The sequence below is a fragment of the Eschrichtius robustus genome, chromosome 11, assembly GCF_028021215.1.
Source record: "Eschrichtius robustus isolate mEscRob2 chromosome 11, mEscRob2.pri, whole genome shotgun sequence".
NCBI lineage: Eukaryota > Metazoa > Chordata > Mammalia > Artiodactyla > Eschrichtiidae > Eschrichtius > Eschrichtius robustus.
This window is the reverse complement of record NC_090834.1, coordinates 104456161-104480096: the sequence shown is the minus strand read 5'-3', so window position 1 is coordinate 104480096 and position 23936 is coordinate 104456161.

Genomic DNA, 23936 nt, shown 5'->3' with positions numbered 1-23936 from the left:
TTAAACCCAGGCAAACTGGCTCCAAATTAACCTATGCTTGTAATCACTACACTTAGACTAAGGCTTGGCCATAACCTTCATAAGCATTGCATGCTATCACTGGGTCGCAGAAGAGAAATGCTCTCTGTTCAGACTCTCCTTGTCACCATGTTTGGTCCCTAATGTCCTCTGGGGCCAAAAGAGCTTGGGGCTGATATGTCTGTCCACCTCACAGTCTGAGAAGCTGTATCAGGCAATGAATGCGGCAATCGTGATGTATAATAAGACACGCCCAAACTCAGTGGCTTAAAAGGACAATCACGACTTCTCACACTCATGGGTCTGCAGCAGGGTTGGGCTTGGCTATGTGGCTCTGCTCCAGGCAGCAGGTCCAGCTCAGCTCAGATGCATGTCTCATCCTTGGCCCAGACTGAAGGGGCCACGCATCTGGGATGTGGTTTTCCAGGGGCTGTGACAGATGTGCAAGATAGGGAGCAAGTTCAGCCAGGAAAGCACATTTCAAGCCTCGGTTCACCTCATTCCCCCACCAGTCAAAGCAAGTCATGTGATCAAGCTCACGGTCAAGAGCAGGGAGGGCACCCCACCCACCACAAGGCCCCTGTGAAGGGGTATTGCCAAAACCACTACAGGGCAATGAAGAATTGGGATCAAAATTTCAAATTTCCAGAAAAGGGAAGGGTCCGGGTCTGGGTGACTCAGCCTGGGGCCGGACATCAGGCTGGGAATCTCCCAGAAGCCTAGAGGCCTGGGCTACACCCAGTTCTGGAAGCTCCCAGCTTATTAAAAAACCAAGACATGCTAACAGAGCTTACGATAATTGTGGCATATTTTAGATGTTTACATTTAACAAATTAATGCTTTTAGTACACACACAAATTGCTAAGCAATATAATTACACTATTCACAAGAAAATTATAGGATTTATTAAAATTATTAACTGCTGGTATGACAGGCGGCAGGGTCCAGCAATGGGCCACAGGTGTGAAGTTTTCTGATTCAGTCAGACCAGGCTCTCTGTCACTGGACAGATGACTTCCTTGGGAGACAATTCCCCAAGCCTAATCCTGAGGCCCTCACTGTGCATTAGAAACACCTAGGAAGGGACTTCCCTGGTGATCCAGTGGGTAAGACTCCGTGCTCCCCATGCAGGGGGCCCGGGTTCGATCCCTGGTCGGGGAACTAGATCTCACATGCATGCCGCAACTGACAGTCTGCATGCTGCAACTAAAGATCCTTCATGCCGCAACGAAGACCCGGCGCAGCCTAAATAAATATTTTTTTAAAAAAGAAAGAGGGCTTCCCTGGTGGCGCAGTGGTTGAGAATCTGCCTGCCAATGCAGGGGACACGGGTTCGAGCCCTGGTCTGGGAAGATCCCACATGCCACGGAGCAACTAGGCCCGTGAGCCACAACTACTGAGCCTGCACGTCTGGAGCCTGTGCTCCGCAACAAGAGAGGCCGCGATAGTGAGAGGCCTGCGCACCGCGATGAAGAGTGGCCCCCGCTTGCCACTACTAGAGAAAGCCCTCGCACAGAAACGAAGACCCAACACAGCCATAAATAAATAAATTAATTAATTAATTTAAAAAAAAAAAAAAAGAAAGAAAAGAAACACCTGGGAATCTTTCGTAAAATGCTGATGCCTGGGCCCCACCTACAAAATTTCTGATTTAATAGGACCAGGGTAGAAGGGCTTGGGCACCAGATATTTTTTCAAAAACTCCCTGTTTAATTCTGATGTGCAGCCCCAGGGTTGAGAACCACTGGATTATGGGGTGGGAAAGTCTAAGCCAATGTGTGCTAATGAGATGTGAGGTTAGGTTTACTCAAAGCTTTTGGGAAAGAATCTTCCTTATTCTTGAGAGAGAGACCTGGAAAGCTCAGTCTCTCTTCTGATGAACATGAACAGGGAAACATACTGCCCCCTGCTACTGGTGACATCTCGCTGCTATGAGGGAAGCCGGCCTCAGGACAAAGGGGATACAGAAGAAAACAGAAACAGCCAGAGCCTTGATCTCACCATACCTGAAACCTACTAACCTTCAGTTGTACAAGCCGATAAGAATCTCCTCTTGGGCTTCCCTGGTGGTGCAGTAGTTAAGAATCCGCCTGCCAATGCAAGGGACACGGGTTCGAGCCCTGGTCCGGGAAGATCCCACATGCCGCAGAGCAACTAAGCCCGTGCGCTACAAATACTGAGCCTGCGTTCTAGAGCCTGCGAGCCACAACTACTGAGCCCACGTGCCACAACTACTGAAGCCCGCGCGCCTAGAGCCCGTGCTCTGCAACAAGAGAAGCCACCGCAATGAGAAGCCCGCACACTGCAACGAAGAGTAGGCCCTGCTCACCGCAACTACAGAAAGCCCACGCGCAGCAACGAAGACCCAACACAGCCAAAAATAAAATAAATAAATTTATAAAAATTAAAAAAAAAGGAATCTCCTCTTGCTTAAGTGAGTTCGAGTCTGGTTTGTGTCACTTGCACCTGCAGGCACTGAATAATGAAAGCGCTTCTCATGCAGGGCTAGGGGGAGGACCAAGAGAGACGCTGCGTGTGAGTGCTGCATAGACATTAGCTGCAAGGGGGTGCACAGAGACCGGCTGCCCTGGGAGAGGAAGTCCAAGGACATGTTGTATTGCAGAACCTAGGCCTGGGGCCCGTGCATGGCAGGTACTTGATAAACATCTGCCCAATGGGATGGACGCTTTATGCTTTCATTTCCCGTTCAGTAATGCCCTGGTCTCTGCCAGATGCAAGGGGAAAGAGTAATCTGATTATCTGATTAAAGTAATATGGCCCCGCGTACCAGCAACTCCACGGCTTAAGCCACGGGGGCAGATCTGTGTAGGTAAGAGGCTTACCTACACCCAAAGGGTGAAATAATCAGGCCAGCGGCGGAGCAATTAATTAGACATACGCTTACTAAGAGCCTACTGTGTGCCAGGCACTGTGCCAGGCTGAGGCAGCCGAGAAAGCCCCAAGGCCTTTGCTCCCACCAGGAAGCCTGCGGAGGCCTTTGAGGACAGGAAGAACATCCCTGACCCTTACCTATGCCGTCTTCTACATGCCTGGGCCAGTACAACAGGGGATGCCCTGATACCCATTGCTCACGCAATCCAACGAACCCTCTCCCCTTCCTCATGTCCCAGGGGTGGGATAACAGGGACTGAAAGCCACTATTTTGTGTGTGGTGTTTTTGAAATTATTATTTTTTGACCAGGTAATACAGTTCCATGGTTCAAAAATTAAAACAGTATAAAATGGCAGAGTCTGAGAAGTCAATCTGGTCCCCACCCCTGTCCTGTGCACCCCACTTTCCCGTCTCTAAGGGCAGCTACTTCTTTAGTTTCTTGGGTTCCCCTTCAGCAGTGGTTATAAGGCCAGCTGTAATCTGTTGTGTACTAGCGGTTAAATATTCTCATTATCACCTTGCCTTTCAGCATCATTATGATAAAGTACAAACGGACACAAAATATATTTTCTCCCTTCCTTTCTTTCACACAGAAGTTATGAATACACTGTTCTGAATGTTGCCCTTTTCATTAAAAAATATCCCAGTGCCCTTTCCCTAGCAGTATAGAAAGCGTCCTCATTCTTTTTTTTTTACAGCTGTATAGTATTCCTTTCAAAGATTATTTAACCAAACCCCTATACAGTGCATGTTTAATTTGTTTCCGATCTTTTGCTATATAATAAGCAATGGTGTAGGGAGTAGCCTCATATGTCATCCATGAACAGCTCTACCTATAGGATAAAATGTAGATTCAGGATTGCTGAGTCAAAGGGCAAATGCATTTGCAACTTTGATAAATACTGCAAAGTTGCCTTTCGTAGAGAATGAGCCATATTGAATTCCCACCAGGAATATATGAAAGTCGTTTATTTTTTTAAGCGAATCAAATAAAATACTTTTCTTCCTAAAAACGAAAACATGCTCCTTGTGTGAAACCGGGAAAATGCAAACACAAAGCAGAAGCAAAAATTATATTTGCTCCAGCTGTGCAGAGATCTCTCCTTTCCACAGTCTGGTATATTTCCTTCAAGTCTTGCTTCGTACCCTGCATCCTATTCCATAATCTGATTTATTCACTGAACCAATATTTTGTGAACGGTTTCTCGTGTTGGTAAATATTTTTTTCTACCCTCGGAGAGGTGGTAGAGCTGAGATATTAAGCAAACGGACCGTGGTTCAAATCTTAGCCCTACCGCTTTCTAGCTCCACAGCACTGGGCAAGTTACCTAACTGTTCTCTACTTCCGTCTCCTCATTTAAAACAGGGATCCTAAGAGCACCTACCTTATTGGGTTGCCCTAAGGATTGAGTGAGTCAACACATGTGAAATGCACAAGGAGGGTTTGGCACTATAATAAAAGTGAGCTGATAACTGCATCATTTTTGCCTGCATGGTATCCCCTTGGATAGAAGTAGCACCACTTACTGAACAAGTTCCCTATTGTTGGACACCCAGGTTATTTCTGTTTTTCACTGTTCAGCTATGTGGCAATGATGCAACTTTGTGGATACAGCTTTGCCTGGGTCCCTGGTTATCTTTGTGGAAGGAAGTGGGGGACCAGGTATGACCCACCTCTCATGGCTGCTCAGGTTCTGTCCCACTGTGCCCCCTTGGAGCTTCTGAGGGTTGACTTTCACATCTCTGCCCCTCTGGGTTTTCCTTCATGCAGGAACGAGAGGCAGCGTCCAGGCTCCCTTTTTTTTTTTTTTTTTTTTTAAATATTTATTTATTATTTGATTTGAATTTTTTTTTTTTAATTTTATTTTTTTGGCTGTGTTGGGTCTTCGTTTCTATGCGAGGGCTTTCTCTAGTTGTGGCAAGCAGGGGCCACTCTTCATCGCGGTGCGCGGGCCTTTCACTGTCGCGGCCTCTCTTATTGCGGGGCACAGGCTCCAGACGCGCAGGCTCAGTAGTTGTGGCTCACGGGCCTAGTTGCTCCGCGGCATGTGGGATCCTCCCAGACCAGGGCTCGAACCCGTGTCCCCTGCATTGGCAGGCAGATTCTCAACCACTGCGCCACCAGGGAAGCCCCAGTCTCCCTTTTTCCTCTCTCGGCCCCTCCACCTGGGTAAATCAAGTCTCCTCTCTTGCCCAAGAGAACATCAGAGCCTTAAAACCATCTGTTAACTGATGAATGGATTTTTTAAATGTGATCTAGCCATACGATGGAGTATTATTCAGCAATAAAAAGGAACTGGTACACGTTACAACGAGGATGAACCTTGAAGCTATAAAGGTAAATGAAAGAAGCTGAACACATAAAGCCACGTACTATATGATTCCATTTACATAAAATGTCCAGAAGAGGCAAATCTGTAGCGACAGAAGGTAGATTAGTGATTGCCAGGGAGAGCTGATGGGGAGGGATTGCTAATAGGTACAGGGTTTCTTTTTCGAGTGATGAAAACTTCCTGCAATCTGATATGGAATGCTTGCACAACCTTGTGAACGTACTAAAACCCGTGAACTGTACACTTTAGAAGGAGGAATTTTCTCTAATAAATAAATAATAAAAGGCAATTCAGTAGAACTGGGCACAGGGAGCTGGAGGGAGCCCCACAGGCTTAATACCGAGCAGAATAAAGTTTAATCTCTGTGTCATGGCCAGCAAGGCTCTCCCCAGTCCTCCTTGCACCTAAGAATCACCTGGGAAGCTTTATAATCCCAATGCCCTGGATGCACCCAGACCAAGGAAATCCAGTGAATCCCATGCACAGCTGGGACTCGGAACAGGTGCCCATGTGAGCTTGAAAAACAACAACAACAAAACAAACAAAGTGAAACATCTGGCCTGTCCGAGGAGGGCTCTGATACCCAGAGAGGTGAGTCAATTTTCTTGACAAGTCACAGGCTGCCTCACTTGGCAGACATACTACCTCTTGCATAAGAGCATGGGCTCTGGAGCCAGGTAGACCTGGGTTCAAATCCCAACTCTTACTTAATTACCTAAACCTCCCTGAGTGCCGGTTTTCTCATCCACAGGCTAGTAGTATCTGTTCCTCAGGGATCAGACAGATGTCATATATGTAAGCACTTGTTTTATGCAAGTATCTAGCAGTTTCCAGTGTGCTCTGAGAAAAGCAAGGGAGCATAACCCCTAACCCAATGCATTTGCCCTTTTATACGTTTAATAGTCATAATAATTTAAAAATCTTGCTCATTCCAGGTGCTTTGTGGGAGAGGGGGTGTCTTGCCCCAGGTCTCTGACTGACCCCCGCGTTCTCTTCTTTGTGGATGGATGTGGGAGTACAAGGGGGGGAGGCAGCCTCTGCAACTCTCATGGTGGTGGGCTTCTCTGAGGTGGTGGGCTTCTCTCCTCTTTGCTTCCACAGCACCTAGTACAAGCCTTGACACTTAATAGGGACTCAAGAAATATTGCCACAGAGGATAGTTCCTGGACAGAGCTGCCCCACTCCTGGTGGGTTTCACAAGGAGACTGCAGTCCCCCATGTGGCCACTAGGGGTCTCCACGCTCCACACAATGGCTCCTCTAGGGTCCCTCAAGGGTTCCGCTGGCCTTGGCTAACTTGGGAGAAGGGTCCGCCCCGCTGAGCACAGGCTAGATGGCGACCCGCTTGGGATGCCATGCCCTGGCCTCCAGGATGCCACCCGTACCCCTTGATCCCTCCTGGGGTCAGATCACAGATGACGGTGAGGATCAGCTTCTGAAACTGTCCAGCACAATGTCAGTGTAAGAGGGAGGGGTCTCTGTTGGGAGTGGGGGTTGTTCATGGTGGTTGAACACCTACTATGCGCTAACTCTGTGTGCCAGCTCATTTTCTTTAATCCCCACAGCTGCCAGCCTGTGAAGCAGATGTCATTTTCTCCATTTTATAAATGAGGAAACTGCGGCTCAGAGAAATGAAGTGCCAGAGTCATTGATGGGTCTGGATTCTGGCTCTACCAGGCCTAACTCCAGAGCCTGTGTGCTTTCCGGGGCCATCTGCCTCCCTCATCTCCCCTGGGGCACCTCATGCCTGGTTTCTGGAGGGACCGACTGTCCCCCACCTCACACACTCAGTCACTCACACACACACACACACACACACACACACACACGGGACAGGCCCCCATCCGGAATCTCAGAGACTGGCCAAGATGTCTTAGCCCCTCACACCAGAGGAGGTGAGCGTTGAGGATCTATTACAGCAAGATCCGTTGCTCTAATCTAACCGTCTCTCTATTTTATTTTTAAATTTTCTTCCCTCTGAATATACTTTGCATCAGGGGCTTTCTTCTTGGTTCCTATGAGAACGCTGTGCTTTTCCTTAACTGCAGGTTCACTTATGTTTTATTTTTTTCCTGGTATTACAAAAGGAGTTTGTGCCACTGCAGAAAACACAGAGAAGCCAAGAGAACAGAACTCCCCCATTCTGAAACTCCCCCCTCCCCCACGGAAGAATGTCCTTCCCCGGCACACCCTTTTCCCACCACAGCCCTGGAACCCCCCGTTGTGTCTGAGCTGGTTCCCCGAGAAAGAACTCCCAGTCTGACGGTCAGAGGCCGGGTCCTCATCCTGCCACTGGGCCCTGTGTGTCCTTGGGCAGGTGCCTGCCTGTCTTGGGGTGGGCACAGGGATGATCTCAAAGGGTCCTAACACTCAAAGACTCTGTCAGGAAGGGTTCAAAGCCCAGGGCAGCCCCAAGGCCCTCCTCTCATGCAGGACAAGTGAATCTGGGCCTGGGCTAAATGAGAGGGGGCTGTCAGGAGCTCCCGGTCACAAGGGGGGTCTCCTGGAATAATCTGGAGACCGTGGAAGGCAGAGTCAGGGAAGCCCCCATCCAGCTCCAGCATTGAGCAGATGGGCAATCTTCCCGAAGAAAGACCGCTGAGCCACTGTAAGGACCTGGGTGTCCTGTCTCCTGATCAGGGCCAGCTTCACGGGGGTCTAACCTGTGCAGTGGCTCAGGGCCCCAAGCTTGGTTTAACGGTCTGCTGTCACCATCTTGAAATTCTTAATCATATTTTAACAGAGGCCCCACATTTTCATTTGTACTGAGTTCTGCGAATTATGTAGCCTGCCCTGCTCCTAATAATAATACCTATTACTGATAAAAAGCTTGCTGTATGCCAGCTACTACTTGCTTCTCCTATTTATAATTCATCTGTCCCCCACAGCACCCAGGTGTAAACTGCCTCTCTTCGACTCGGTCAGCCTGGATGATGATGTTTGCTGGTTGCTAGGCATTTTATATATGCTGATACTCCTAAGGCTCTTAGCGGTGCCAGAGGTACTATTACCATCCACGTTTGATACATGAGGCACTGAGACCCAGAGAGGTTAAGCAACTTGCCTGCAGTTGCAGAGCTAGTTGTGAGGGGTCACCTGCTGTTTGAATCCATGCTTGTAGCCCCTAGTCCTCCTGCCATGTTTATGGGGAGCCTTCTGAAAGCCCCTGCCCCTTCCTGCCTGGGTAGCCAGGGGCCATCCCAGGAGCTCTGCAGCCCTGGCCCTGCCAGCTTCCATCCCAGCTGCAGTGAGTGCCCAGCGGTGCCCGGGTGGGTGAGCTGTCAGTTTCCATTCCCTCCGCCTCCTGATCCTCTGACAGCTGCTGCGCTCTGCCACCTCCTGTGCCCAGGTGTGCAATCTGCTCCCCGGCCCAGGCACAGAGCCATGAGGCCAGGAAGTGTCACTTTCCATTTCTCCTCGCAGTGCTGAGCTCCCGTGCATTCTGGGCTGCAGCTGTGACTCCAGGGACCCTGGTCCGCCGGTGCCAGTTATCGTTGACATGACAACCCAAGCGGAAGAGTCTGATGCAGCTGGAAATGGGGTAGACAGACCAGCACTCGGAGATGCTACGGGGATAAAGAGAGCAGGGCCATCAGTGAAGAATTCAGGGTGTGGGCGTATACGGTCCTGAGTTCAAGTCCCAGATCCAGCACTTACCAGCCATATGACCTTGGGCAAGTTACAGAAGTGAATTTCAGAGTCCCCTTCTGTAAAAAGACAGAAAGAACAGAGGCATCCCTGTTAAGAACTCAGACGCGACACACTGACGGGAATTCAAACCCCAACTCTAGCAGTTCTGAGTGATGGGAATTTGCACAAGTCACTTCACCTTTCTGAGCCTCGGTTTCCTTGTCTGCCAAGTAGAGATAATCCCTGTGGCAACCTCATGGAGTCCTGGGAGGCCTGAGCCTTTTTCCCAGTGTCTGGGGCTTAATAAGTGTTCAGTAAGCCACTATTACGACCATGACCTCTCAGGGTCATAGTGAAGACCAGATGGGATTGCTGGGACGTCACAAGAGCTGGTGGCCTGCTGGAAGAGTCAGTGTCAGGCCAGGCCGGGGAAGGAAGAGGCCCAGGGCATCATTCCACAGCTGGGCTGTGAAGGAGACAAACTATGTCCCACACAGAGGCCAAGCCCCAGGAATTTGTAGCCGAGGCCCTGGAGAGCTGACCATGAGGCAGGTGACTGAGGAGCTAAGCCTGGTGTGGGGAACTTATTCAAGTTCAAGACTGTGGCCGTGGGGTGGGAGAGACAAACCAAGCCCACTTCAGCCTGGGCCACCTCCCCAGCCTCTCGACTGCCTCTCCTTCCCCCAGCCCCCAGCCGACCCACTCTGTAAACCCTAAAGCTGGGCCTGAGACCCTGTATTTCTCACCGGCCCCCAAGCATGCCGTCACTGCTGGTTTGGGACCAGACTCGAGGAGCCAGGATCCAAAACATTATATAAACATAGGTCATGAAAATTAATAATAATGTGGGTGACTGAGTTATTATCTGGTCTGACTTTAGTAGACTACAGGACCCTGTCTGAGAGACAATTCTCCCCAGAGGTCAAGGGGAACACCCCCTGAAGGTCAGAGGTCACGAGGATCTGAATTTGCTCCTAAGAGCAAAGAGACAGGGAGAGGGCCCCTTTCAGCTTGGTTAACGTGGACAGTGGTTTCCAAACTCTGGGCCGCACACCACCTGGATCAGAGCTACTTGGGGATTCGAAAAAATACAGAGTCACACGAAAAGACAAATACTGCATGATTCTACTTATATGAGGCATCTAAAGTAGTCAGATTCAAAGAAACGGAAAGAGGAATGGTGGTCACCAGGGGTTGGTTGGGGGTGTGTGTGTGTGAGCTGTTTAATGCCTGTTGAGTTTCAGATCTGTAAGATAAAAAAAGTTCTGGAGATCTGTTTCACAACAATGTGAATTTACTTAACACTACCGAATGGTACCCTGAGAAATGGTCAAGATGGTAAATTTTATGTAGCGTGTTTTTTACCACAATTAAAAAAAAAAAATTACTGATTCTGTCCCTGACTCCTGAGATCCTATTTAGATATAGCTGGGGTAGAGCTTAGCAATCTATTTTTTAAAACTCTTCCCCAGGGATCGGGTTCACAGCCAGGCTTGGGGACCCCTGGTGGCGGGGAAGCTATGTCCCCCGAATCTGCTCACCTCCCCCGCCTCGGCCACCCACCCTGATGATGAAAAGTCCCATATGCCCTCTCTCCCTGCCTCCTTCTGCCAAGCAGCTGCCCTGTGACCTTTCCAAATCACAAATCTGATCCTACACAGCTCCATTAAAACCGTTGCACGGCCTCCTGTTGCCCTTAGTACAAAATAGAAAAAAGCACAGCCTTCTCAGCAGAGTCAAGGAGTTAGGTGTGTTCATGGAGCATTACACCAGGAAGCCTTTGGAGCTATGGCAGAGGTTTGTGCAAGGGCCCTGGGGCACCAGGAGGCAGGGATTAATCCTGCTTCAGGGAGGGGGTGGCAGGAAAGTTTCTCAGAGAAGGAGGCACGGCGCTGGGCCCTGGAGGGTAAGCTGGTGTCTGTCAAGGACCGGGGTAAAGGGCCAGCTAGGCAAAAGCCAGGAGGGGAAGGCCCTGAGGGGAGGGGATTGGGGGCGGGGGGAGCTGGGAGAACAGCGAAAGATGAGGGGAGAAGAGGTCTGTGAGGAGCTGAGCAGGGAGAAGGTAAAGGTCCGTTCAGCTGGGACCCGGTGGGGGAGAGCTTCCAGGCTCCACCCTGGCCTCCTGGAGCCGTCAGGCGCCCAGCGTGGATCAGTTTACCAGCTTCAGGCCTAAGTGAGGCCTCACTGCTCCACACGCCCGTGGGGGCCTCCCTCTGCAAGGTGCTCTGCCTGGGAAGGGGCGCAGCTCTGTTTGCTTGGAACTGCCACAGCGCCCCAACATTCCACTCACACCCCTAGCTCAGCTCACTTCCCAAGGTCCTGACCCTATCCTTTGGACCCTGTGTGTGTGTGTGTGTGTGTGAGTCTTTTCAGGGTCATGTGATCGTGCAGTCTCTGTCTTTGCCTGTCTGTACATCTGTGTACCTGTGGGTGTTTCTTTCTTTTTTTTTTAATAAATTTATTTATTTTATTTATTTATTTTTGGCTGTGTTGGGTCTTCGTTGCTGCACGCGGGCTTTCTCTAGTTGCCGCGAGCGGGGGCTACTCTTCGTTGCGGTGCGCGGGCTTCTCATTGCGGTGGCTTCTCTCGTTGTGGAGCACGGACTCTAGGCGCGTGGTCTTCAGTAGTTGCGGCACGTGGGCTCAGTAGTTGTGGCGCACGGGCTTAGTTGCTCCGCGACGTGTGGGATCTTCCCGGACCAGGGCTCGAACCTGTGTCCCCTGCATTGGCAGGCGGATTCTCAACCACTGCGCCACCAGGGAAGCCCCACCTGTGGGTGTTTCTTAAAAGCTGGGTGTGCCACAGCGCGTACAGGTGTATGAATGTAACCCCTTCAGATTCTGAGTGAGGCCCCAGGGCCTTCCCAGGATGAAAGAGGGGATTCTGGGGGCCCAGAATTATGAAGCCGGCATGAGGGAGCCGGGGCTGGGGTGTGGGGCGGTCTCCAGCCGCCCCCAGATAAGCACACAACCCAAGTAAAAAGAGAGAGCCCGCTGTGCAAACACAGCATCAGGCTGGGCCCAGTTCCCCTCCGGTCCCCTCCGTGTCCCCTCCGTGTCCCCAGGGTCACCCCGAGCCCCACCGTAGAGGAATTCAGGAGCGTGTGTTTCAGGAAGGGCTCTTTTCATGAGAGACCAAATAAACTGGTCCTCAGGGGCTGGGGCTGGGGCTCCCCTTCCACATCCCCCTTCTCCCCTGGGGAGGCCTCTCTCCTCTGACCCCACAGCAGACACACACAGTTTCTCTCCTGCAGCAGAAGCAAGGTCCCACCTGGGGCCTGGCTGAGCAGGTCAGCCTTGCTTGGGGTCTCATGGCACCAGCTGGAGGGACATGACAGCCGCCGCCAGGCTCACGTGAGGCTTCTGTCTTTTGGGAAGGAAATGGGAACAGAGATATCCCTCCCAGCTCTGGAAAAGATATCACATCCCATAATGGTTGGCAGGAAGGTTAATTGGACACGGTCGTAAGCTTGTTCCTGGGACAGGCATGCTAATAGCACTAAAACATCTGAAAATGCCCAGAGCCACACGGAGGAATGAACAGGCCTGGAGAGTCCAAGGTCACATTGAACAGCACCCAGGAGTGGAAAGAGCACTGGACCAGGAGTCTGAGCCCCCAGCTCCTCACCCCGGCTTGGCCACCAGCTCGCTGTGGCCCTCGGCAAGCTCCTGCCTCTCTGGACCTTGAGAAACATTGCTGTGTGCAAGGAGGGGTGGCCGGGCCACCCGACTGAAGCCTCGCTGTGGTCCCAGGAGTGGTATTGTTATCGTCAGCTCCGTTTGAGGGATGAAGAAGTTGAGGTTTCCTGAGGAGAGGTGACTTTTGCCAGAGCTGGCAGTGATGGGTCAGTACTGGACCCCGACTCCAAGCTGAGAGCCGTTCGTTACCCGGCTGGACTAGAAGAAGCCCCGTGAGTGTTCTCTGCCCAGGCAGACATTCCCCTGGTGTCCACTAGGAGGCGCCCCAGACTGCTCCTCCTGGTTGGCACCAGCACCTTCTTCCTCAGCCTGTGTGGTCTCGCCCCTCACCCAGCCCGCCCAATGGGTGCTCTCTGAGCTGGGGGGGCTGGGCTGCCAGCCCCTGGGGCAAGGTCAGAAGGCACACTGGTCCTCCCTCTCCCTCCCAACCCACCCCCTATGGAGGAGCCTCCTTCCAAGGCTGAGGGAGAAAAGAGAGGGGTCTCAAACCCACAGGGCCCATTGGTTCCTTCCTTGGGTCCCTTGGGAGCCCCATGTGCCAGATTGGGGTCAGCTACAAGTGTCAGAGGCTCAGAGAGGGTTAGTAACTTGCTTGAGGCCACACAGCCAGGTTCGTCTGGTTCTAAATGCCGGAGCCCAGTCCTGGTTCAGGGGAGGCTCTGGGCAGGTGCACTGGACTCAGCCCTTCAGGTGGCCCACAGCAGGCAGGAAGGTCCTCGTCAGCTGGGCCTGTGAGCCCTGGTGGTGACAAAAGGGCTGAGCCTTCCCCAAAATGTCCCTCGGTCGGGGCAGTCAGGGGCGGGCATGGAGGCTTGTGAAAGGGCAGGGGAGGCACTCAGCTGGCAGCTGGCGGATATCCTTGACACTGGCGTCGGCATCTTTAACGGAAAGTGGGCGTGTAAGTGGGAGGTGGGAGCGGAGGGGGCGCGCGTCGGGCTCAGGAGCCCCAGGTCACTCTGGCTTAGAATTCAGATTTGTCAGCGTATGGGAGTAATGAGGATGGTGCTGACTGGGGAACTGGGGTGGGGAGAGGCCTTCGGAGATGGGGGTGAGAAGGCTGTCATTTGGGGAAGGGTGTTGAGCAACGGATCCAGTGTGAGTTGGTGCAGAGCTGACAGGAGGGGCTAGGCTGGGTGAGGGGAAGTGACAGTGACAGAGTGTGGGGCTGCAGGGCCCTTCTCTCCCTGTTTGGCTTTCTGAAGCATGGATGCTTCTCTACCACCCAGGGCGGGTGGCCTGGATCAGCCAGGAAAAGCAGGAAGGAAGCCGAATGTCTGGGGAGAGAGCCTCCTAGCCTCCCCAAAGTTACAGCCAGCTCCTGCCCTCTCACCCAGTCAGGGCATCCCAGCCAGGACCCTCCCCCAGAGCAGGCCTGAGTCAGTCCCCTCGCCAGCATGGAGACATCTAACCCCAGCCCGTTACTCAGGGCAGCAATGGTGGAGCCAGTGTCAGGCCCTGGGCTGGGCTCTGGCCTCGGGGGATGGAGATGAGCACAGTCCAGCCCCCAGGACACGCGGCAAAGCTGGGGAGACACACGACCACCACATGCATCATGATGGGGCTGCTCCAGGTGTGGGAGCTCCGTCCCCCCCATAGACAGATGAATGAGAGGGGATGTCAGGCCAGAAGAGCCATCCTGGAAACTCCCAGCCCTTCCCCAGGCAGGTCACAGAACCTTCTCTCCCAGCCTGGGGCCCCTCCCTCCGTCCGGGCAACATGTCCAGGGGCACCTGACTTGAACAGGCTATAAATAGAGGGATGACGGAAGGCTCCAGAAGCCCAAGGGAGGGCAGGAGAGAGGGATTCTGATTCTCTCCAGAGGGGCCCAGTGAGGCTGCAATGACAAGGCAACATTTCCGTGGTGAGTCTTCGGGGTTGAATAGGAGTCGCCCTGGCAGAGGAGGCCTGGGAGGAGGAATTCAGGAAGAGGCAACAATCTGGTTAAGCAAGAAATGGAGCAGGCGGGGGGCTCAGAGTCGCTGGGCGTAGGCTGTAGGGGGTTGTGGCAGGTGAGGAAACCCAATGCCCAAGGGCCTTGAATGCCAGGGTAAGGGCTATGTTCTGGGAGCCGCATCTTGCTCTCAGAGTAGTTCTAGTTTTGTGATGGGGAGTCAAGAATAACACATGAGAACAAGCTGAGGGCAAGCCCAGGCTGCCTGGAACGCAGTGCCAGAAAGTACATGGCCATCCTTCCCCAGTGGAATGGAAGAATGTTACGGTGTGCTGGAGACTGCTAACTACTCCCCCAAATCTGTGCTCCCTGTCTTCTTTGCCATAGTGCTCCTGATTTTTAGCTAGGCATATAACCATTTGAAATAAAGACATTTCCCAGCCTCCCTTATAGCTAGCTATGGTCACGTGAATAAGCTCTACCTCTGGGGTGTAAGAAATGTTATTTAAAGACAGAGGTTTGCACCCTTTCTGCCTCTTCTTCTTTCCACTGGCTGGAATATTCATATGATTGCTGGAGCTGGAGCAGCCACCTTGGATCACGAGGTAGACACCATGTGTTAAGGATGACCCAACGAGCAACCAGAAGGAAGCGATCTGGGTTCTGATGTTCGTGAAGCTGCCACATCAGTCCTAGACTAGATATGTCCAAATGTTGTTTACTTGGAAGAAAAGAGACTTCTGTATTGTTTGACACTCTGTTTCTTTGAGCTTTTCTGTCTCATCCAGCAGAACGTAATTGTAAACAACGCACACGTCAGAAGTGAACCTTGAGAACCCTTATACCCAATTGTTCTACCACTGCAATAAATCCGTACACAAAACAAAACAAAACCAAAAAGGAAAACCCCAGGGGTATTTATACCTGTTAAGCAGTAACAACAGGCACGGTACAATTCCATCCCAGGTGTCAACCCTCATCCACTGGACCCTTTCCAGAGTCTCCCTTCCCTGTAGTTTCAATAAGATGTTTGGAAGCGCACTGCTTTTATTGCAGATAATATACAACATCCTGAGAAAGCCAGACTACCTGTGCTTCTGGATGCCATGACTCAGGGACCCCACCCCCTGGCCTGAGAGTCACATGCTCAGAGAGGCACCAGAGGCTTGAGCCACTCACGGTTGGAGGAGTAAATACATGAGAGAAACTTTAGTTATAGCCCCCTTGGCATGCTTGGGTGGGTCCTTTTAACCCCTTTCCCAATAGACAGGGTTGTGTGGTCTTCTCTCTGCCATGATGAAATGATAATGATAACTAATGATGATAGTAAGCTGCCACTTAATGAAGCCCCTCTAGTGTTCAGCTCTGTCTGAGAGGACTGGTCAAGTGGCCTCTCCCCCTCAGCTGAGATGGAGAATACAGCCCTCGGCTAAGGATTTAATGGAGCCCTTTACGGGAATAACCTCCTTACGTGACTGAGGCAGCAGTTGTTAAAGGCCTGGGCACTGCTCTTATGGTCATGCCACTTACTGGATCCAGGCAGGAGCCCTGTTGAGAAGGGGAAGCAGTTGGGAAAACGTTTTCCTCCTCGCTACGCGGCTCAGGTTGTTCTGTCTCTGAGACTTATGTTTGCGTTCAGTAGCGGCTTGTGAGGCTCCCAGAGCTTTCAGCCAGGCCACGCCTGCAGCGGGAGGCTGGGGTGGGCCAGCAGGGGCTCTGCCAGGACGACCCGGGGCTGTCACTAGGGCCAAGCCTACCCTGCCTCCCTGCGAGGGGGTGTGGGTGGGGACTGCCTGGGCCATTCCTCATTATCCTGGCTGCTGGGGGAAGGTCCCTCCTGGTGGCCTGGATGCAGCTTCCCAACACGGGGGTGGACAGGGGGAAAGGGAGAGGTTCTTTGCACCAGCTATGGCAGGAGAAGGCAGGAGGCTGAGATTAAGAGGGGCTGGGATGAATGAATGCCTGGGTTTGATCCCGGCTCCACCAGCAGCTCTGGGATTCGCCCAGTGATTCATCCTCTCTGAGCCTCAGTTTCCTCATCTGGACAATGAGGAAATTCACAATGCCTTCCTCTTTGGGCTGTCATGAGGATTAAATGAGTTAACACATGTCAAGTTTTAGGATGGGCGCACAGTGTATGAAACGGGCTGGAAGAATATCAGCTGCTAGTTTATTATTATGATTATTACTATTATATATTGCAAGAGAGAAGCTCAAACTCGATGAGCCCCCTCAGTGAAGGGACCTTCCGGTGAAGAATTTAACTCCTGAGGTGCTACCTTAGCACACACCTTGAAACGTCGCCTCTCACTTTGTAAAGCTGTCTAATTACTCCAGCCCAGCAGGGGAGAAGGTCTCATCCATCCAGCGAGGCGGAGGAGCGTAGTAGTTTCCAGCGCAGACTCTGAGGCCAGACTGCCTGGGTCTGAACCCAAGTTCTGTCCTTCCGGAACATTCCTTAACCCCTCTGTGCCCCCGTTTCCTCACCGGTGACACAGGATAATGAATCAGTGAGACAATAAGTGCCACATGAGCTGGGATAACAGCCGGCGCTGGTGGTGTGGGGAGACCAGAAGCCAGTGCAGTAGGGGGGATGGCTGCCCCAGCACCTCCCTCTGTGCCCCTGAGGGATGGTGCTCAGGAGCTCCAGCGTGGCCAAGAAGCAGTGTTTGTGTGTGCGTGTGTGTGTGTGTGCATGCGTGTGTGTGAGAGAGAGAGAGCTGTACTCAGGGAAGTTGCCCAGAGGGGCCACACCTGCCTCAGGTGAAACAGGACATTCAGGCTAAATCCAGATTTCCCACCCCGCTGGGGGGCCCACCCATGAGTGGCACGGGGGGGGTGCCTGCCCCTCTCTCCACCTCTAGGAGGCTGGCGTGTACTGCCCCATTCTGCAGATGAGGAACTGAGGCCCAGAGACCCAGAAACGCGGTGTCGATCCCAGCCTTGACCGACCCTGGAGGTCCCCACACCGACCAGGACATCCCGGCCTCCCGGCTCCGGGGTGAAGCCACTGTCACCTCCCTGGGATACAGAGTGGGCCGGGCACACCTTCCTCTGCTGACTCTCTTCCTCCAGCTCCAACCTTCTACCCCAACTCACTTTTCTAGTCCCACCTGCTGGCTCCCCCTTTGTCTGTTTCTTCCAAAGAGCAGTGACTTGTAGTTCACAGCAACTCTGTCCTGCAACTTTAAAGGCTCACAGAAGCAACAAGCAAGCCCTCCCCTTGTGGAACTTGTCTTGGAGCCTGGGAGGGGATCGTGGTCTGCAGCAGACACACTCTGCCCCTGGGGAACATGGGGGGACCTGTGCTGGAGCCAGCCAGGAAGGCTTCCTGGAGGGAGTGGGCTTTGAAACAGTCTGTTGGGCACCCACTTGGTGCTACATGCTTTATTTGCATCATCTCATTTCAATGTCACAACTACATTACTTGGGAGATCCTATGACTGTCCCCATTTCTCAGATGAGGAAACACGCCCAGAGAGGTTTGCTGACTTGCCCAATGTCACACAGTTGTCAGGTGGAGAGTAGAAGCTGAGAACCCAGGGCTGTCTGATCTCCAAACCTGTGTTCCTAACACTCCAGCCGCTGTCTCCGACCCTCCCTCCCAGGCATCCCCATCATTAAGAAGGGCAGGGGGTGGGCAAGTGGCAATCCGCTCTGTCATGACTTGGGGGCCCAGCTGGCAGCTGCGGCAGGAAGGGTCCCTCTAGGAGCCCAGTGCCCCCAGCCAGCCTCTTAGCAACGTCCCTGACCCACCCCCAGGGCGGTGAGGCGCAGGTGCTGGGTAAGAAACCCTGTCCTGGGGCTCATTTTCCCGCCTCTGCCGAGGGTGGGGGGCTTGATGGGGAGGAGCCGGGTCCCCAGTGCCCAGGCTCTGCTGGCTAAATTTAGGTGCTGGGATACAGAAGGAACAAGGGTAAATAGGGACGTTGTGTTGATTTCCAGCTGCCTCTCCCATCCCCTGAGCAGTCACACGCCACTCGGGAAGGAGGGAGGAGGCGTGGGTGACACAGAGGGGAGGAGTGGATGGACGGTTGGGGCCAGAAGAGGTGAGGGGACCCATAGCCTTCGCTCCAGACTCGAAGGCTCAGGAAGCTGGGGCTGCTGCCCCAGGACCCTGCAGGGGGGGGATCACAGGCAGGAGATTTTCAGCCAGATACCCCAACGGCTTCCTCCAATTCATATCATCCATAAACGGCAAGTCCTGCCCTGAAAGTAGTGACCCTCTTGTCATTGGCAGTGCTCTGCCCGGGGAGACGTCCACCAAGTACTGATCACGCACAACACGCAGGAGGATTTCCGTGTATGTTCTCGGCAAGTCCTTCCAACAGGGCCATAAGGAAGGCATTGCAATCTCATCTCGCAGAGGAGGACACTGAGAAGTTAGCTGCCCAGGTTTGCACAGCTGAGACTTAGGGGTCCAGGTACGAACCAGGCAGGTTGGCTCCAGAGCCTGAGTTCTTAGCCACGGGCTACAAGCGATGCTGGTCCACTACAGTGTGGTCAGGTGTCACTCTGTGAAGCAGAGAAGGATTACCAAGAAGGCTTTGCTGAGAAGGTAAGAAGGGAAGGCATTCTAGGCAGTAGGAACTGACTCTGCAAAGACTAAAAGGCAGTCTGGGGAGTTCCCTGGTGGTCCAGTGGTTAGGACTCCAGGCTTTCACTGCTGAGGGCACGGGTTCGATCCCTGGTCAGGGAACTAAGATCCTGCAATCTACGTGGGCAGCCACAAAAAAGAAAAAAGAAAAAAAGAAAAGGCGGTCTGTGCATCCCGACGAGCACAGGCTGGTGAGGAAGGAAGCACAAGGCTTCTGTGTTGGATCGGTAATAACTGTTGCTGTATCTTTACAACTATTAAAAGCAGACCTGAATCACCCAGTTCAAAAGCAGGCAAAGGAATTGAATAAGCATTTCTCCAAAAAAGATCGGCAGATGGCTAACAAGCACACGAAAGATTTTCGACACCATTCGTCGTCAGGGAAATGCAAAGTGAAACCACAATGAGATCCACTTCACACCCACTAGGATGGCTAGAGTCAAAAAGTCAGACAATAACAAATGCTGCTGAGGATGCGAAGAAATCGGAACCCCTGTGCATTGCTGGTGCGAATGCAAAAAAGTGACGCAGCCTCTTCGGAAAACCGTTTGGCAATTCCTCAAAAAGTTAGATATGGATTACCATAGGACCCTGCAATTCCACTCATACGTATATACCCAAGAGAACTGAAAACATATGTCCACAAAAAAATTGTACACGAACGTTCACAGCTGCATTATTCATAAGAGCCAAAAAACTGCAAACAATCCAAATGCCTATCAGCTGATAAATGGATATCAACATGGTGTATCCATGTGATGGAATGTTATTCAACCTTTAAAAAGGGTGAAATTCTGGCACATGGTACAACATGAATGATCCTTGCAGACATTATGCTAAGTGAAAGATCCAGACACAAAGCCCACACACATGATTCCGTTTATATGAAATATCCAGAATAGGCAAATTTATAGAAACGGAAAGTAGATTAGTGATTTCCAGGGGCTCGGGGTCGGGGAGGATAGGAAGTGACTGCTAAGGGGGCAGGGTTTCTTTGGAGGGTGATGTTCTAGAATAAGATGGTGGTTGTAGATGAACAACTTTATGAATATACTAAAAACTACTGAATTGTACACTTGAAAAGGATGGACTTTATGGTATGTGAATTATATCTCAATAAATCAACCCAGATCTGTCTCTAATATTTGCAAGAGCATAAATGGAGACACACATACCATATGCCTAAATATTTAAAAATCAAGCAAACAAGCTATCAAATAAAATATGTTCCCTTCTCTTACCTTGACAAATATACCTCCATAGTGGCAAAATTGAAGAGTATGTATAAAGCTAAGTTTCATATATGCTTGAAAGCTGGCGTGTTTGGGTATTCTGTTGATAGAACAGCTCTGTTTGAACAAGTGATAAAATAAAGACGTACATAATTCATAAATTATTATAGGTTTATTCCACAAAAATGTTCATGCCTTCATTTCACCAAAAATACTAATTTGCTTTCTACTGAAAGGAGTGATCTGAAAAGACTAAAGAAATAAAATATGTTTTCACGAAAATGATAAATTATAGTAAATGTAAAAATATAACAATATTTTTCAAAAAAGATATTTATTGAAATCAAAAGGCAGAATACAAATTCTAATTAAGAAAACATTGAAAATCAAATCTGAATTTTTATTAATCTCTTGAAATGTTAATTAAATGTTACGAAACATTTTTGAAAAAATAATGTTCTTAGCAATTCTAGTGTTCAATGCCCCTCTAGCTGGTAATGTAAAGAAATGGTATCACACTCCGTGCACATTACATCTAAATTTATATGTACAGATTTAGGAGTAATAGAAATTGTTTAAATATTGCAAGATAAATGTTCCTCAGCCACCACGGGCATCGTTGTGGATATCGCATTAATTCACAAGAACTGCTGGAACCAAGAGTTAGTACATGAAGAAGAACCAGAAAATGACTCTCGACCCCTAGTCTGAGGGTGGGACTGAGGGAAATTGCAGACCTTCCCTGGGTCTCCCATTCCTGTGGGTTCATTCTCAAGAATGTTTCCATGCGGCTGGTACCCATTCTGCACGGTTTTCTAAACTATGGCCTCAGAGACACAGAACATCTAAGCCAGGAGAGACCTGAGGGATGCTTCAAAAGCTAGCCCAATGCCTGTCCCTTCTGGCTTGTCCCCCGCCCTTCCACATCCCACACCTCCTTGTGGCACAGCGTGGCTTTTCAAGCCCCAGGGCTGGCCCTCGCTTATCCCCCAGCCTCCTCTCTCTCCTCTGCCCCTCACGCTGCTGTTCTGAAACCCCCTCGCTGCCCAGCCAGCAGGCCTCTGCCATGCGGGTCCCACTCCCAGGAACACTCCTTCTCCTCTCTCTTCTCTGGCAGTGGCTCTCACGTTCCCCTGGCCCCGCTCCTCTTACCTAGAGGATAAGCCCTTAGAGGGCAGGAACCTGCTGCCTGGCTCAGGGTTCCTTCCCCGAACAGGGTGTTGGCCAAGTTGGCTGAGCAAGGAAGCGCCACCCTAAAGTGCTAGGAGAGGGGCAGGGCCCGGTTTCCTGCATAGCCTTTTCCTCTGTGGTGATATCTCTGAGAGCAAGTGGTTTCCTCCCAGAGGGCTCTGGGGCCAGGTGGGCAGCACCTCGTGGTCCCCTCATGATCTGGGTCGCTGAGGCCAGAAGCCCTGGGGGCAGACTCCTCATTGCCTGGTCCACCGTGAGCTCCCTGAGACCCTCCCTCCCAGGTCCCCTCTTTCAGCCTCCCCTGACTTCCAGCCCTCACCCCAGCCCTCAGCTCCCCAAGCTCAGCACAGTTGCACATGACAGCTGAGATTCAGGGAAACTCCAGGCCACCCTGTCTAGCAAGACCACCCTCTCTCCCCATACTGTTCTTTGGCCAAAAGACAAAATGATCAAGCTGGTTTCCTCAGCCTGAAGGTGTGAGGTGAGGAGAACAGAAAGCGTGCACTGGAGCTCACAGACCCAGGGCAAACTCCAGCCTCACCACCTGCCAGCTGTGTGACCCATTCTGACCTCAGTTTTCCTCATCTATAAAATGGGAACAGTTACAGTTCTACTTCATAGTGTTGCTGTAAGGATTAAATGAGATAATGCTTCATATAGAGGGTATAGCAAGTCCTCAGTATGTGGGGTTGTGATGATGATGATGATGATATGACAATTATTATTATTATCATAAATTTATATAAACTTGATCCTTACTATTCACTCACTCAGTCAGTCAACAGGCATGTAGTAGTGCCACCAGGCACAGGGTCCAAATATCCTACAGTGGCCTAGAGCAATGGAGACATCCACAGACAGATTTAAGTCTGCATCTGTGAGAAACACATTAGGGCACAAGTCAAAGAAAACCTAAAAACTGTGGCTTAAACATTTCAGGGCTTCCTCTTGTCACATAACAAGGGATCTAGAGGTAAGCTGCCCAGGGCTGGCCTCATGATGTCTTCTACCATCCTTAGATGTTGGGTTCCAAACTCATGGTGCCACAGTGGCTGCCATACCTCCAGGCATCATGTCTAGGTTCCTCGCAAGAAAAAGGGAGGTTGGGACTTCCCTCGTGGCACAGTAGTTAAGAATCCACACGCCAATGCAGGGGACACGGGTTTGAGCCCTGGTCCGGGAAGATCCCACACGCTGCAGAACAAGTAAGCCTGTGTGCCACAACTACTGAGCCTGTGCTTTAGAGCCCGTGAGCCACAACTACTGAAGCCCGCGTGCCTAGAGCACGTGCTCCACAAGAGAAGCCACCGGGATGAGAATCCTGCACACTGCAACTAAGAGTAGCTCCCGCTCGCCACAACTAGAGAAAGCCCGCGCGCAGCAACGAAGACCCAGTGCAGCCATAAATAAATAAATTTATATTAGAAAAAGAAAAAGGGAGGTTGGAATAAAAAGGAACCCTACCAGCCCAGTCTGCCCCTTATTAAAAAAAAAGCAAACACTCTCCTGAAATTCCCACAATCAACTTCTGTTTATGCCTCATTGGTCAGCCATAGACTCAGGGGAAGCTGGGAAATTGGGGAACTTGATTAGCTCAGATAATCCCTGATCCATCCATGAGGATAGGGGACAAGGCAACCCCGAAAAAAACTGGAGTGTGGTTAGCAAGGCGGGGGGGAAGGGTATTAGGTGGGCAGTCAGCAGCGTTTGCCACAAGTCACATGACGGAGGGGGCTTGAAGCTCATCCTCCCCCATGTGTATATTAGGGCACCAGGATTTAGAGGGGGAAGTGACTTGCCAGAGGTCATACAGCAAAGCAAGGGTGTACTGAAACCCAGGCCTTCAAAGCGCACAGGCAGAACTCTTTCCACTGTCCCCCCTGGCCAACATGATATGACTTCATTGACAAGCCCCCATTAGAGGACTCAGGAGCTGGTGACCCCAAGGCTCTGGCACCCAGAATCGTTCTGGAGGAGGAGAGACATGGGCCATAGTGGGAGAGGTAGGAGGCCTTCCCTACTGCCCCCATCCCCCAGGGGCAGGCCCGGCTGCTCGGGGTGGCTAGCTGACAGGCAGTTAATTACCCTTGTCACCCACTGTTTTCTGGGTGAGACAGCCGTATAATCTGCCTGTCAGCTGGAGAGAGGGGGGGCCCCCCCTCCTCCACCCCCTGCTGAGGCTGACACTTGGCAGGCAGGGGGTGGCAGGGCAGCCAGTGAGGGAGGCGGTGATGGGGGGCCAGCTGGTAGGCAGATAGACAAGTGAGAGAAGACAGTGGGGCTAGGGGCAGAGCAAGGATGCCAGGCGCCACAGCACCATCAGGATGGGTAAACTGAGGCAAGACCGAGGTTACACCCCTGCCCCAGGGATAGAGTGAGCTAACGTGTAGGACTTCTCTTGTGACTGGGTCTCCAGGCTCCTTCGGAGACGTCCCTGGGAGGCCCTGATGGGG